The 12,481-nt window shown below is 42.7% G+C and overlaps 1 protein-coding gene across 1 annotated transcript in view; it reads left to right on the top strand.

The window, feature by feature from the left end:
* Maml1 (mastermind like transcriptional coactivator 1) overlaps positions 1–12,481 on the top strand; it is a 39,841-nt gene that overhangs the window by 1,549 nt on the left and 25,811 nt on the right. The gene's annotated exons all lie outside the window — the stretch shown is intronic.

The raw sequence follows: 12,481 nt of genomic DNA, 5'->3' as shown, positions 1-12,481 counted from the left end.
AATACACGTCCTCTTGAAATGTTAGAAACCTTTCTGTTGTTGGAAGTTTAGTCTCTGGTTGGCTTTTGGGACCAGTCCAAGGTTACCTTTCTTTCCAAATCCCCCACAGAATTACTGTTTCCAGTCTTTTCCCACATTCATTTGCTGCTGGACTAGAAGGCTGAATCCCTGGGTTCTGACCCAGCTGGGCAAGGTTGTTAGTCCCCACTTTTCTCACCTGTAAACCAAGGCTATGCTGGGCTCCTTATGAAGTTGCTTGGAGGAGTCAGATGCGTATGAGGTCAGGTGTGGTAGTTCATGCCCAGCTGCCGGCAGGAAGGAGAAATGAGTGTGGATGTGGGGAGTGTCACAAGCTGAAAGATGGCTGGCAGGGTCTCAGCGCTCTACAGAGCCCTTCCGTCTTTCAGCTCCCAGCCCAGCAGAGCCTCCTCTGTCAGTAGTTATGAAATACACCTCTGCTGTTTGTTTTCAGCATAGTCTCCATTACTTCAGCCACTCTGTGTCCTGCCAGGTAGACTGTATGCTTTTGGAGTCCATACATATTTTAGGCTTTCTGTATATTTGTTGAGTGATTGATAATGAACTTGGTTGTGCTTTACCCAAAATGACTTAACTGAATGAGCTGTCTTTTCTAACAAGTCTTGAAGGAAAGATTCCCCAACTCTTCCCCCAGTCCCTCCTGGGAATTGGGCCTAGGACTTTGTACTTACTGTTTTATTCAGGGTTTCTCTTGCTGTGAAGAGACACCATGATCATGACAACTCTTTAAATAAAAACATTTAACTGGTGCTGGCTTACAGTTCAGAGGTTTAGTCCATTATCATCATGGCAGGAAGCATGGCAGCATGCAGGCAGTCTTGGTGCTGGAGAAGCAGCTGAGAGTTATATATCTGGATTCGCAGACAGCAGGAAGTGAGTGACACTGGGCCCGGCTTGAGGATCTGAAACCCCAAAGCCCACCCCTAGTGACACACTTCCTCCATCAGGGCCACTCCTAATCCAAACTAGTAGTGTCAAATAAACCTATGGGGGCCATTTTCATCAAGCCACCATACTGTGTAAGTTCTTCACCACCAACTACACTGCTAACCCTACAGAAAGACTTCTGAGAGTAGTGGTGGTCATCCCAACTGAAATAGATTATGAAGGCTCTTTAAAAAAAGCATACTTTTGGGGCTGGAGAGATGGCTTAGCAGTTAAAAGCATTGACTGTTCTTTCAGAGGATCCAGGGTCAGTTCCCAGAACTCTGTGTCAGCTCACAACCATCTGTAATTCCAGGTCCAGGTCTTCTGCCACTCTCACACAGACATGCAGGGGGGAAAACCAATTAACATAAAAATTATTAAATATATAATACTATAATTTTATAAATACTTGCAAATATAAGCACTTGCCTTGAACACTTCCTAGAAAGAACATTAATGATGTTTGAATTTCTGTTTAAATCTGTGGTAAAATTTTAGAATTTACATAATTTTATGTTTTTTATTTCTGAATTACTAGAGAAACTGGTGAGTTCCCAACCAGTGTTTTTTTGTTTTGTTTTGTTTTTTTGGTTTTGGTTTTTGGTTGTTTTTGAGACAGGGTTTCTTTGTAGCTTGGGAGCCTGTCCTGGAACTCACTTTATAGACCAGGCTGGCCTCCAACTCAAAGAGATCCACCTGCCTCTGCCTCCCGAGTGCGCCACCACCACCTGGCTCCCATCCAGTGTTTTTAAAAGAAATGGTAGAACTTAAATCTGGCAGTACTTGGTGGTACATGCCTGTGATCCCAGCACTCAGGAGCAGAGATAGGAGGATGGCTGCAAGTTCAAGATGAGCTAGGCCAACTAGGTCTGTGTAGGGGAAGCCTATCTCTAAGGAAGGGTGGGAAGGGGGACACAGAAGAGATGGCTTAGCAATTAAGAGCACTTGCTTCTCTTATAGAAAACTAGGTTTGGTTTACAGCATCCACGTGACATCTAACCATCTGTAACTCCAGTTACAGATCCAGTGCCCCCTTCTGGCCTCTGAGGATACTGGGCACATGTGATGTACAGATATACATTTAGGCACAACACTCAAAAAAGCAATATAAAAACTTTTTTTTCCCCAAGACACAGTTTATCTGTGTAGCCCTGGTTGTCTTGGAACTTACTCTGTAGACCAGGCTGGAACTCAAGAGATGCAGCTAATATTTCTGCCTGCCAAGTGCTGGGGTAAAAGGTGTGCACCACCAAGCCTAGCTAGAAAATAAACGTTTCGAAAGCACTTTGAATGTGACTTATCAGTAAGTCAGTAAGTCCTTAGAGTGTGAAACCTGACCTGCCATGTCAGGTTGATGTTACCATGTTAAACCTTGACCTGAGTGTCTTCGGACTTGAAACTTTAGAATGGATTTCTTCTTTATGGAGGAAGGACCCTTTTCACTCAGAGCTGCTGAACCTGGGGATGGGGCCCAGAAGGTAGGTATCACTAAGAAAACTGGTGTTTCCATTTTAGAGGGGAAAAGAGGCCTTGGCTGTAGGATTTTGACTTGGAGACCACAACTTTGAATTTTACTACATTTTAGAAAATTTTATGTGAGTGCATGTGGGTGGGTAGGCGTATGCCACAACGTGCCTGTGGGAATTGAAAGATAACTTGCTGAAGTTGGCTCTCCCCTCCTACTAAGTGGGCCTCAGGGATTGAACTCAGGTCATCAGGTTTCGTGGCAGACACCAATACTAGCTGAGCCATCTTGACAGCTCAAGAACACAGCTTCACAGAGAGATGAAAAGAACACCTCTTACTCCTGAGTTTTGACACTTGTGTGTTTATTTGATCTCATTCATCTTTCCTGAAGGACTGTTAAATATAACCCACCCACCCACTTCCAGTTTTGTCAAGCTATTAGGCCGTCACTGCACAGCCAGAGTTCCCTAACTGGCATACTTTGTATGTGACGAGATCAGATATTGCTCTAAGTGTTCCCCTTTACTTCGCATTGTTTTCTTCTTAAGATAACATACACACCCAACCAGCAAGAGTGGGAACACACACGCCTTAGCAAGGACCCTACAGCTCTGCTGGGTTAGAGATGAGTCAGGAACAGTACTTCGGGCTCTTTTCTATCCTGGCTTTTGAGGAATGAGCCTGTTAGGTTTTCTTTGTAATCTGCTCTTAGGAAAAAAAAATACTAGAATCCTACCCACTTTGCTTGTTTGTTTTTGTGCGTGTTGGGAGTGGGGTATGTATGCACAGGTGGTGGTGTACTACAGTTTGAGTGTAGATAGCAAAGGACAGCTTTTAGGAGTTTGTTCTCTCCTGCCATGTGGGTTCCAAGGAACAAACTCGGGTTGCAAGGTTGTGGGCAAGTCCCTTTACTTGCTGAAATATCTTGCTGATAGCATGATTGCCTTCTTTTTATTGCTAGAGTATAGAAAATTATCCACCACTTCATAAAAACTTTCATTCTGTGAGTGAAAGTAGTCTCCTATATTAGCATGGGTAATTTATTTCTATAATAAAATGTTATAAAGGTTTATTCCAAGTTTCTCTATGGACTTTTGTTAGACTTTTGCTACTAAGTCAAGAGGAACTTACCCTAAGTGGTTATGACAGTTGACAAAATGTTGTCAGTTGCATTGCAGCCTGTTCATCCCTGAAGCTGCTTTCTCCACCTCATTTAGTAATGAACAACTCCACTCATTTAGCTTATTTGTTTTGTTTGTTTGGTCTGGTTTGGTTTTTTATGAGACAAGGCCTCACTACAGACCAGACTGTCTTGGAACTCACAGAGATTCACCTGCCTTTGCCTCTTGAGTGCTGGGATTAAATGTGTGTGCCACCGTGCACATTTTAACTTGTCATTAACGGGGAAGCACTACATCAGTAGTACAAAGGATACAAAGGCGGTGGTAGCACACACCTTTAATCTCAGTACTTGAGAGACAGAGGCAAGAGGATCTTGTGAGTTCGAGGACAGCCTAGTGTACAGAGTGAATTCCAGGACAGGCCAGGGCTACTTAAAGGAAACCCTGTCTCGAAAAACAAAAAAAGAATACTTTGCTTTGATCGTCACTTTTGGGCTCCAGCTGCTTTGTCATTTGTACATTGCTTCCCCTCCCAAAGCCCCACTCTTTGTTCTGAAGATTCACACTTCTCTGCTCCCAGTTACCCAGCGTGTATTGCCTAAGACTGGAAATTCACATGAGAATTACATCAGTAAATTAATTCAAAAACTACATCTTCCTGGCCTGGCAGTGGTGCACACACCTTTAATCCCATCACTTGGTAGGTGTAGACAGTCCGATCACTGAGTTCAAGTTCAATCTGGGCTACAGAGAAACCCTGTCTCAAAAAGCAAAGAAACAAAAAAATTCTTTCTAAGCACGAAGAAACTACTGTACTGTGCTCGTGGAGGGCCGGGGCAGTCTTTTGTTTTTAAAGATGACTGATGTGGCTTCAGGATCCCATTCCCCCCCCCCAGGGCCTCCCACCCTCTCCTGTGATAGTCATCATTTCCTTTCTCATCGAGCCTGACACTCCACACTCAGTCTTTTCTCTTGTGTTTTCTCAGACTCAAATTCTGTGGTCTCCCTTCCCTTTTTGTCCTTTCCACCTGTACTTACTAACCCATTGTTATCTGTTGTTTACTCCTCCTACTTTTCTGAAATTGTCCCCTTAAAGGACACCAAAGATGGTATTGCCAAATTCAGTGGCTTCTTAGTCATCGTTCCTGACTTCCTCCTCTGACACACTCTTAGCTTCTGCTCTCTTCTGATTTTCTTTCCAGTTCTTACTGTGTGTGTGTGTGTGTGTGTGTGTGTGTGTGTGTGTGTGTGTGTGTGTTTCTCGGTCTCCTTCCTGTTTCCCTTAGTATTTGAGCTACTGTGTGGGAGCAGAGTGCTGTCAGTACTAGACGTAGATCAGTGAAAAGACAAATTAAAACTTAGCTGCTGTGGAGAGAAAGGATCAGTAACTTTAACTCTTCCTAGATGTGTTGATGTGCACTTATGAGCCCAGCTGCTCAGAAGGTTCAAAGGAGGTTCTCCAGTTTGAGACCAGCCTGGGTAACTTAGTGAGACACGTATTCAAAGTAAGTAAATGTGTTTATTTATAACACAGGGTCTCACTGTGTAGTCCTGGTTGGCCTGGAACTCAAGGGATCCATCTTCCTCTCCCTACCGAGTGCTGGGTTAAAGGTGTATGCCACTACGCTACCAAGATGCTCTGTTCTTATTTGGACCAAAGAGGAGGAAAGTCTTAAGAAAGTCTTAAGAAAGAACCTTCCAAATAGGCCCATATGCACAAGTTTTCTGTGTGTGAGAGGAAAGGTAGGTGGCTGGCAGGTAGGTAGCTGTTAGGTTATGGTAAGCAGAGACAGAAGTCAGGTTTGTTGGAAAACGGGAAGTGGTAGGGCTTGAAACAGAAATACGATCTGGCTTTGCTTCAAGGTTTTATTTTTAATTTTTATTATATTTATTTATTTACTGTATGAGGGAGGATATATGGGTTTATTTAATGGCAATTTCCTCTTTCTACCATACTGGACCCAGGGCAACTCAGGTTATCAGATTTGGTAACAGTATCTTTACCTACTGAACCATCTCACTGGCCCCTGCCTTTGCTTTTTTTTTTTTTTTTTTTTAAGATCATTTTGGAAGATTTTGGGGGTTGGTAAACAGTTCCTGAAGGCAAAGACACAGTTCTGGATTGCTAGACTAGGTACTTTGACCATGTTGAGAAATGAATAGTCTTCATTTGACTTAAGAAAAATGGTTGAGCCGGGCGGTGGTGGCGCAGGCCTTTAATCCCAGCACTTGGGAGGCAGAGGCAGGCGGATCTCTGTGAGTTCGAGACCAGCCTGGTCTACAAGAGCTAGTTCCAGGACAGGCTCCAAAACCACAGAGAAACCCTGTCTCGGAGACTGCTCTTCCAGAGGTTCAATTCCCAGCAACCACATGGTGGCTCACAGCCATCTGTAATGAGATCTGGTGTCCTCTTCTGGCCAGCAAGCATACAGATAGACAGAACACTGTATACATAATAAATGAATGAATGAATGAATGAATGAATGAATGAATGAATGAATGAATCGGAAAAAAAAAAGAAAAATGGTTGAGGGAGGGGTTAGGCCCAGTGATTTAGAACACTCACTGCTATTTCAGAGGACCCAGGTTTGAGTCCCAGCACTCATATAGTAGTTCACAACTATCATGTAACTAACTCCAGAGGTTCTGAGGCCCTTTTCTGACATCTGTGGGTAGTGCATGAATGTGGTGCATATTTATATACACATGCAAGTTAAAATACTCATATAAAATAAAAATAAATTTTTTAAAAAAGAAAGAAAACTTGGGACTGAAAGTATAGGTCAGTGGTAAAACAATAACACAAGCATGACCCTGAGTTCAAGTCCCGGTTCTTCAACAGAAAAAGGAAAGAAAAGCAAAACAGCTTTCCTTTGCTTGTTTGTTTTAGGGAGAACAGGGTCTCATGTAGTCCAGTCTGGCAGTGTAGCTAACATTGAGTCTGAGTTCCACATCCTTGGCCTCCACCTCCCAGTCACTGGGATTACAGGCACCACACCTGACATATTTCTTCTCAGATTTCTTTCCTTTTATGCTTATGCATATACACACATGCATGCAGGTGCCAGAAGAGAGTGTCAGCTCCCCTGGAGCTTGAGTTACAGACAGTTGCAGTCCCCTGATATGAGGCTAGCAGGAGTGGAACTTGTCCTCCACAAGAGAGGTTAAGTGCCCTTAATCACTGAGCATCTCTCCAGTAAATGGAACACAAGATCTCACTGTGTTACCCAGGCTGGTCTTGAATTTGTGATCTTCCTGCCTTAGACTCCAAAGTGCTGGTATTACAGGCATGTATTACCTGGCTCTTTTTTGCACGTTTAGAAAAATATTAGTGTTTCTAGGCAATTATCACCTCTACTTTTTTTCAGTAAGTGTTATTTTTTTCCTAAGTAATGTCATTGATTCTTTTCTGACTTTGTATGTTATCTGAGAATTATAATTGTCGAATTTCCAGACAAGATCCATGTTTCTGCCAGTCTACTGGCCATTCCCACAGTTATTTCCAGCATATCTAAAACGGCCTTTCTTACCCTTCTCACATGTCTTCTATTACCGGTCATACCAGCCCACACAGCCACCTGTAGCCCCTTCCACTGCCGCCAGCTTTCAGCTGCTTGTTCTTTCAGCACCAGTGTTAACAGTTTAATGGACAGGGATGGCAAAGCTGTGTCAAGGGTGGGAAAGCCCGTGGGACTGTTGGGGGAAGGGATGCCTCTTGAGTGCAGTGTGGAACACTTGAAAAGAACCGGCTTAGCAGATGAGTCTTGATTTAGCCTTGATATTTCAAGGGCTCTATGGAACACCGATTTTGTTGGCTATTTCAGAAGTTCTAGGGGGTAATGGGATGGCTTTGGTGGCTCAGTGAGAGAACACTTGCCTAGAGAGTCTGGGTTTGATCCTCAGCACTACACACACATACAGAAACTGAAGTGAAATATTTGGGAAACACTGGGCTTAACAAATGTCATTACAAACTATAACAGGGTGATACCCATGAAGACTTGCGCACTGACCAAAAAGCATCTAGTAGAACTTTGATTCCTTTAGGAAACTAAGATTTATTTAATTTTATTTGTGTATGTGTTTAAGACTGTGTGAGCGGGGGCTGGAGAGATGGCTCAGAGGTTAAGAGCACTGGCTGCGCTTCCAGAGGTCCTGAGTTCAATTCCCAGCAACCACATGGTGGCTCACAACCATCTGTACTGAGATCTGGCGTCCGCCTCTGGCGTGTGGGCATACATCGAGGCAGAATGTTGTATACATAATAAATAAATAAATAAATCTTTTTTTTAAAAAAAAAAAAAAAGACTGTGAGCATATGGCACATATGTGGGGGTGCCTGTGGAGGCCAGAAGGTGTCAGATACTCTGGAACTGTATTTAAACACATGGAAACTTGATTCTGTGGAAGAGCAGCAGGCTTTCTTTTTTGTTGTTGTTATTGTTGTGCTTAGTTTTTTTGAGACAGGGTTTCCCAGTAGCTATGGAGCCAGTCCTGGAACTCACTCTGTAGACCAGGCTGACCTTGAACTCAGAGACTCACCTGCCTCTGCCTCCTGAGTGTAGGGATTAAAGGCCACCACCGCCAGCTAAGCAGCAAGTTCTCTTAACCACTGAGCCATCTCTCTAGCCCCTAGACTCATTTTGAAGCACTCTGAACCTCATAACCTTTGACATACTAGACCAGCACTCTACTACCGACCTGTATCCCTACCGTTCTCACATTTTTTTAAGTTGACCCCTCAAACTTATTTATTTATTTATTTATTTATTTATTTATTTATTTATTTATTTTTGGTTTTTCGAGACAGGGTTTCTCTGTGGTTTTGGAGCCTGTCCTGGAACTAGCTCTTGTAGACCAGGCTGATCTCGAACTCACAGAGATCCGCCTGCCTCTGCCTCCCAAGTGCTGGGATTAAAGGCGTGCGCCACCACTTCCCGGCCTTATTTTTATTTTTATTTTATTTTATTTTATTTTGGTTTTTCGAGACAGGGTTTCTCTGTGGCTTTGGAGCCTGTCCTGGAACTAGCTCTGTAGACCAGGCTGGTCTCGAACTCACAGAGATCCACCTGCCTCTGCCTCCCAAGTGCTGGGATTAAAGGCGTGCGCCACCATCGCCCGGCTCTTATTTTATTTTTTTGAGTTAGGGTGTCACTATGTAGTCATCGGGCTGGTCTGGAACTCAGATCTATCGGTCTCTGCCTCCCAAGTGCTGGGATTAAAGGCGTGCACCACTATGCCTGGCCAAACCTCTAAGACTTTTCATCTTAAGCTTTTAAACATATTTAAAACTAAATGTAAGGGTAGATCAGTGGTTTAGTGGTTAAGAGCACAGACTACTCTTCGTAAAGACCCAGGTTTGGTTCCCAGTACCTACATGATGATTCAATACCTTTTGTACTGACAGTTGCCGGGGATCCAGTGCCCTCTCTTGGCCTCCTCCAGCAATAGGCATACATGTGGCACACAGACATACATGCAGGCATAGCACTCGTTCACATACATTTTTTAAAAAAAATTAAATATTAATGCATTTATTTTTAGACCAGTTGTATACTGAATTATAATTAACTTTTAAGTGAAAAATGAAATAAAAATTGTATGTAACAGCTTTATACATGCTACATGCTTAATATAAATCAGCTATTTTAGAAAGTGAAATGGTTAAATATACTATTTATAGTTGCAAGGAATTTAACTTCCAGAGAATTATAAATATTAACATTTAAAAATAAAATGGTGACATCACTTTTTAAATGGAGCCAGTAAACATCTTAACAGCATGCTATCTTTTAATAACCAATTGGAGAATGCTTTTCTTTAAACAAAACTTTGAAGCTGGCACTGGTTACACATTTAAGGCCCAGCACTCAGGAGGATCTTTGTGAGTTCCAGGACAGCCAGGGCTACATAGAGAGACTCTATCTTGAAAAAATAAAACCAATTAACAGCAAAAAAAAAAAAAAAAAACTTGAATCATTACTATTACTTTTTCTCTTAGAATTTACATTTCTTTTATATTTTACACTGACTCCATATATGTATTTTGATTTTTAACATGTATATGAAGATCTTTTTATTGATCGTGCTTCCATATTTCTCTATGACAATATAATTTTATAATTGAACTTCAGACTTTTACTGTTTCCCTTCAGCATGTGTATGGTGCAGGGGCTTGAACCCAGGGCTACTTGTGCATTCTAACTCTAAACCTAGCTTAGAGACAGGGTTTCTCTATTTAACAGCTCTGGCTGTCCTGGAACTCTCTCTGTAGACCAGGCTGGCCTCGAAATCACAGAGATCCTCCTGCCTCTGCCTCCTGAGTGCTGAGATTAAAGTGACACCACCACCTGGTTAGCCTTTTGTTTGGTTGTTTTTAAATAGTAAATTAATTAAAATGACATTGGTTCCTAAAAAAGAATATATGTGCAGTATCTAGGGTTTTTTTTTTTAATGATTTAGTCATTTCTACTCAGTGCACATTGATGTTTTGCCTGCATGTGTGCCTGTATGAAGGTTTCTGGATTCCCTGGAACTGGAGCCACAGACAGCTGTTAGCTTCCATGTGGGCCCTGGGAACTGAACTCAGAGCCTCAGGAAGTGCAGCCAGCGATCCTAATCACTGAGCTGTCTTTCCAGCTCCAGAATCTAGAGCTTAATAAAAGGGACTCTGGAAGGAACAACGAGAGGGGAGAGAAGTGAGAAGAAAAGGGCAGTGACTATGGTCAGCAGAGATTGTAGGTAAATGTGACTGTCGTTAGAACCCATTATTCTGTACAAATGATGCATACTAATTGTTGAGGATAAAAGAATGTGGACATGTCTGAGTGTCTGTGTGCCTCATCTGTTTCTTAAGTTGCATAATGATTTAGGATGCAGTGATCAGCCAATGTATCATACATTTGTTTTAGACAGGTTTCTCTATGTAGACTTGACTGTCCTGGATCTCCCTAAGTAGACCAGCCTGGTTCAGAACTCAGAGAGATCCACCAGCCTCTCCCTCCAGAGTGTTGGGATTAAAGGTGTGCCCCACCACCACCCAGCTAAAACAGAAGTTTCTTTTCTTTCTTTTTTTTTTTTTTTCAAAACAGGTTTTCACTGTGTAACACACACTGTTAATAGCATCAGAAAATAGCTCACTGTTTCTGCTGTTCTGCATACTCAGCACAGTTCTGTACCCACGTCCCATGTCACTAAAGAAGTGCTGGGATTACAGATGTTCACCATCACATCTGTTTGTCTTCCATAGGTTCTGGGGATTGCACTCAGGTGAGCAGATTTACCCACTGTGTCATCTTGCTAACCCTGGAATATTTTTTAAAACATTCAGATTTTTCTATGTGTATGCTGTTTTACCTGCATGTGTATATGTGTGCCACATGTGTGGCTGGTGTCCAAAAAAGTCACAAGAGGATGTTAGATTCCTAAGGATTAGAGTTATAGACAGTTTTGAGCCACCATGGGGTGCTGGAAAAAAAAGACAAGAATAACCTGTGCTCTTAATCACTAAGCCATCTTTCCAGTCCCTTTGTTTTGTTGTTTGTTTGTTTTGAGGCTTGGTTTCTTTGTATAGCCTTGGCTGTTCTAGAACTAACTCTGTAGACCAGGCTGGCCTAGAACTCACTGATATCCACTTGCTTCTGCCTCCCAAGTGTTGGCATTAAAGGCATGAGCCACCACTGCCCAATATAATATTACTTTATATTACTTTTTTTTTCCCTTTTCTTTTTTCTTCGAGACAGGGTTTTTCTGTAGCTTTGGAGCCTGTCCTGAAACTAGCTCTTGTAGACCAGGCTGGTCTCGAACTCACAGAGATCCGCCTGCTGGCATGTGCCACCACCACCCAGCATAAATACTTTCAAAAGGAGGAATTCCTGTCTCCCGGGGTCGGGGAGGAGGGTTAAAGTATGTATGTTTGTGGTGTATGTGTTACATGCAGACCAGAGGTCTGGTGTCAGATGCCTTCCTGGATCACTTTTTACTATATTTTATGAGACAGGGTCTCTCACTGAATCTTGCACTCACCAGTTGGCTAGCCTGTCTGGCAAGCTCTTTGGGTCCACCTATCTTTATTTCCATTCCCCACTCCCAGTCACATGCTAGGGTTACGGTACGTGCCCAGGTGTGTTTGTGTGTGCGTGAGTGCATGTGTGTGTGTGTGTAGATGTTGCTGGTAATCCAAATTCAGCTATCTCCCAGCCCCAGTCTTTTCATTTTTAGCCCAACGAACCCAAAGGAGATTCTAAATGAACCTAGTAACAAAAAGACAAACACTGCATAATTCCACTTGCATGAGATACTTAAAAGAATTAAAGTGGAAGCTTGGTTCCTGGGGTCTGAGGGAATGTACAACAGAGAATCCAGTGGATATTGAGTTGTAGAGCTTTGTGGTTGCTTTGTTCTTAGTGTTGAAGGTTGAATCCAGGCCTCATCATGCTAAGAAGGTGCTCCACCATTGACCATCTGTAGCCTCTAAGGTTTCAGTTATATGGAAAACAGTGCCTATTACATGTGTGTTAGTCTCCCCTGCTGGGTTTTTTCCATGGGTTTTGGGAATGGAACTCAAATGGCCTTGTTATTGGAGGCTGCTCGTTTGTTTCCCAGCCGCCCAGACTCCTGAAATAATCACCCAGAAATCTGTATTAAAACACTGCTTGTCCTATCACTTAGGTGTATTGCTGGTTAGCTCTTATATCTTAAATTAACCCATTTCTATTCATCTGTGTTTCCATGACTGTGGCCTACTGGTAAAGTTCCATCCAGCGTGTGGCATCTTTCTCCTGTGGTGGCAGCTCCATGGCTTCTCTCTGACCCCTGTCATATGCCCAAGCAGCTTCTTTATTCATTAACCAATAAAACCAACACATATACAGAAGGACTTCCCACATCATGGGCTGACATCCACAGCTAACTTACCTACTGAGTCA

Source organism: Chionomys nivalis, chromosome 7 (genome assembly GCF_950005125.1).
Source record: "Chionomys nivalis chromosome 7, mChiNiv1.1, whole genome shotgun sequence".
Taxonomy (NCBI): Eukaryota; Metazoa; Chordata; class Mammalia; order Rodentia; family Cricetidae; genus Chionomys; species Chionomys nivalis.
This window is presented reverse-complemented; position numbering and strand designations above follow the sequence as displayed.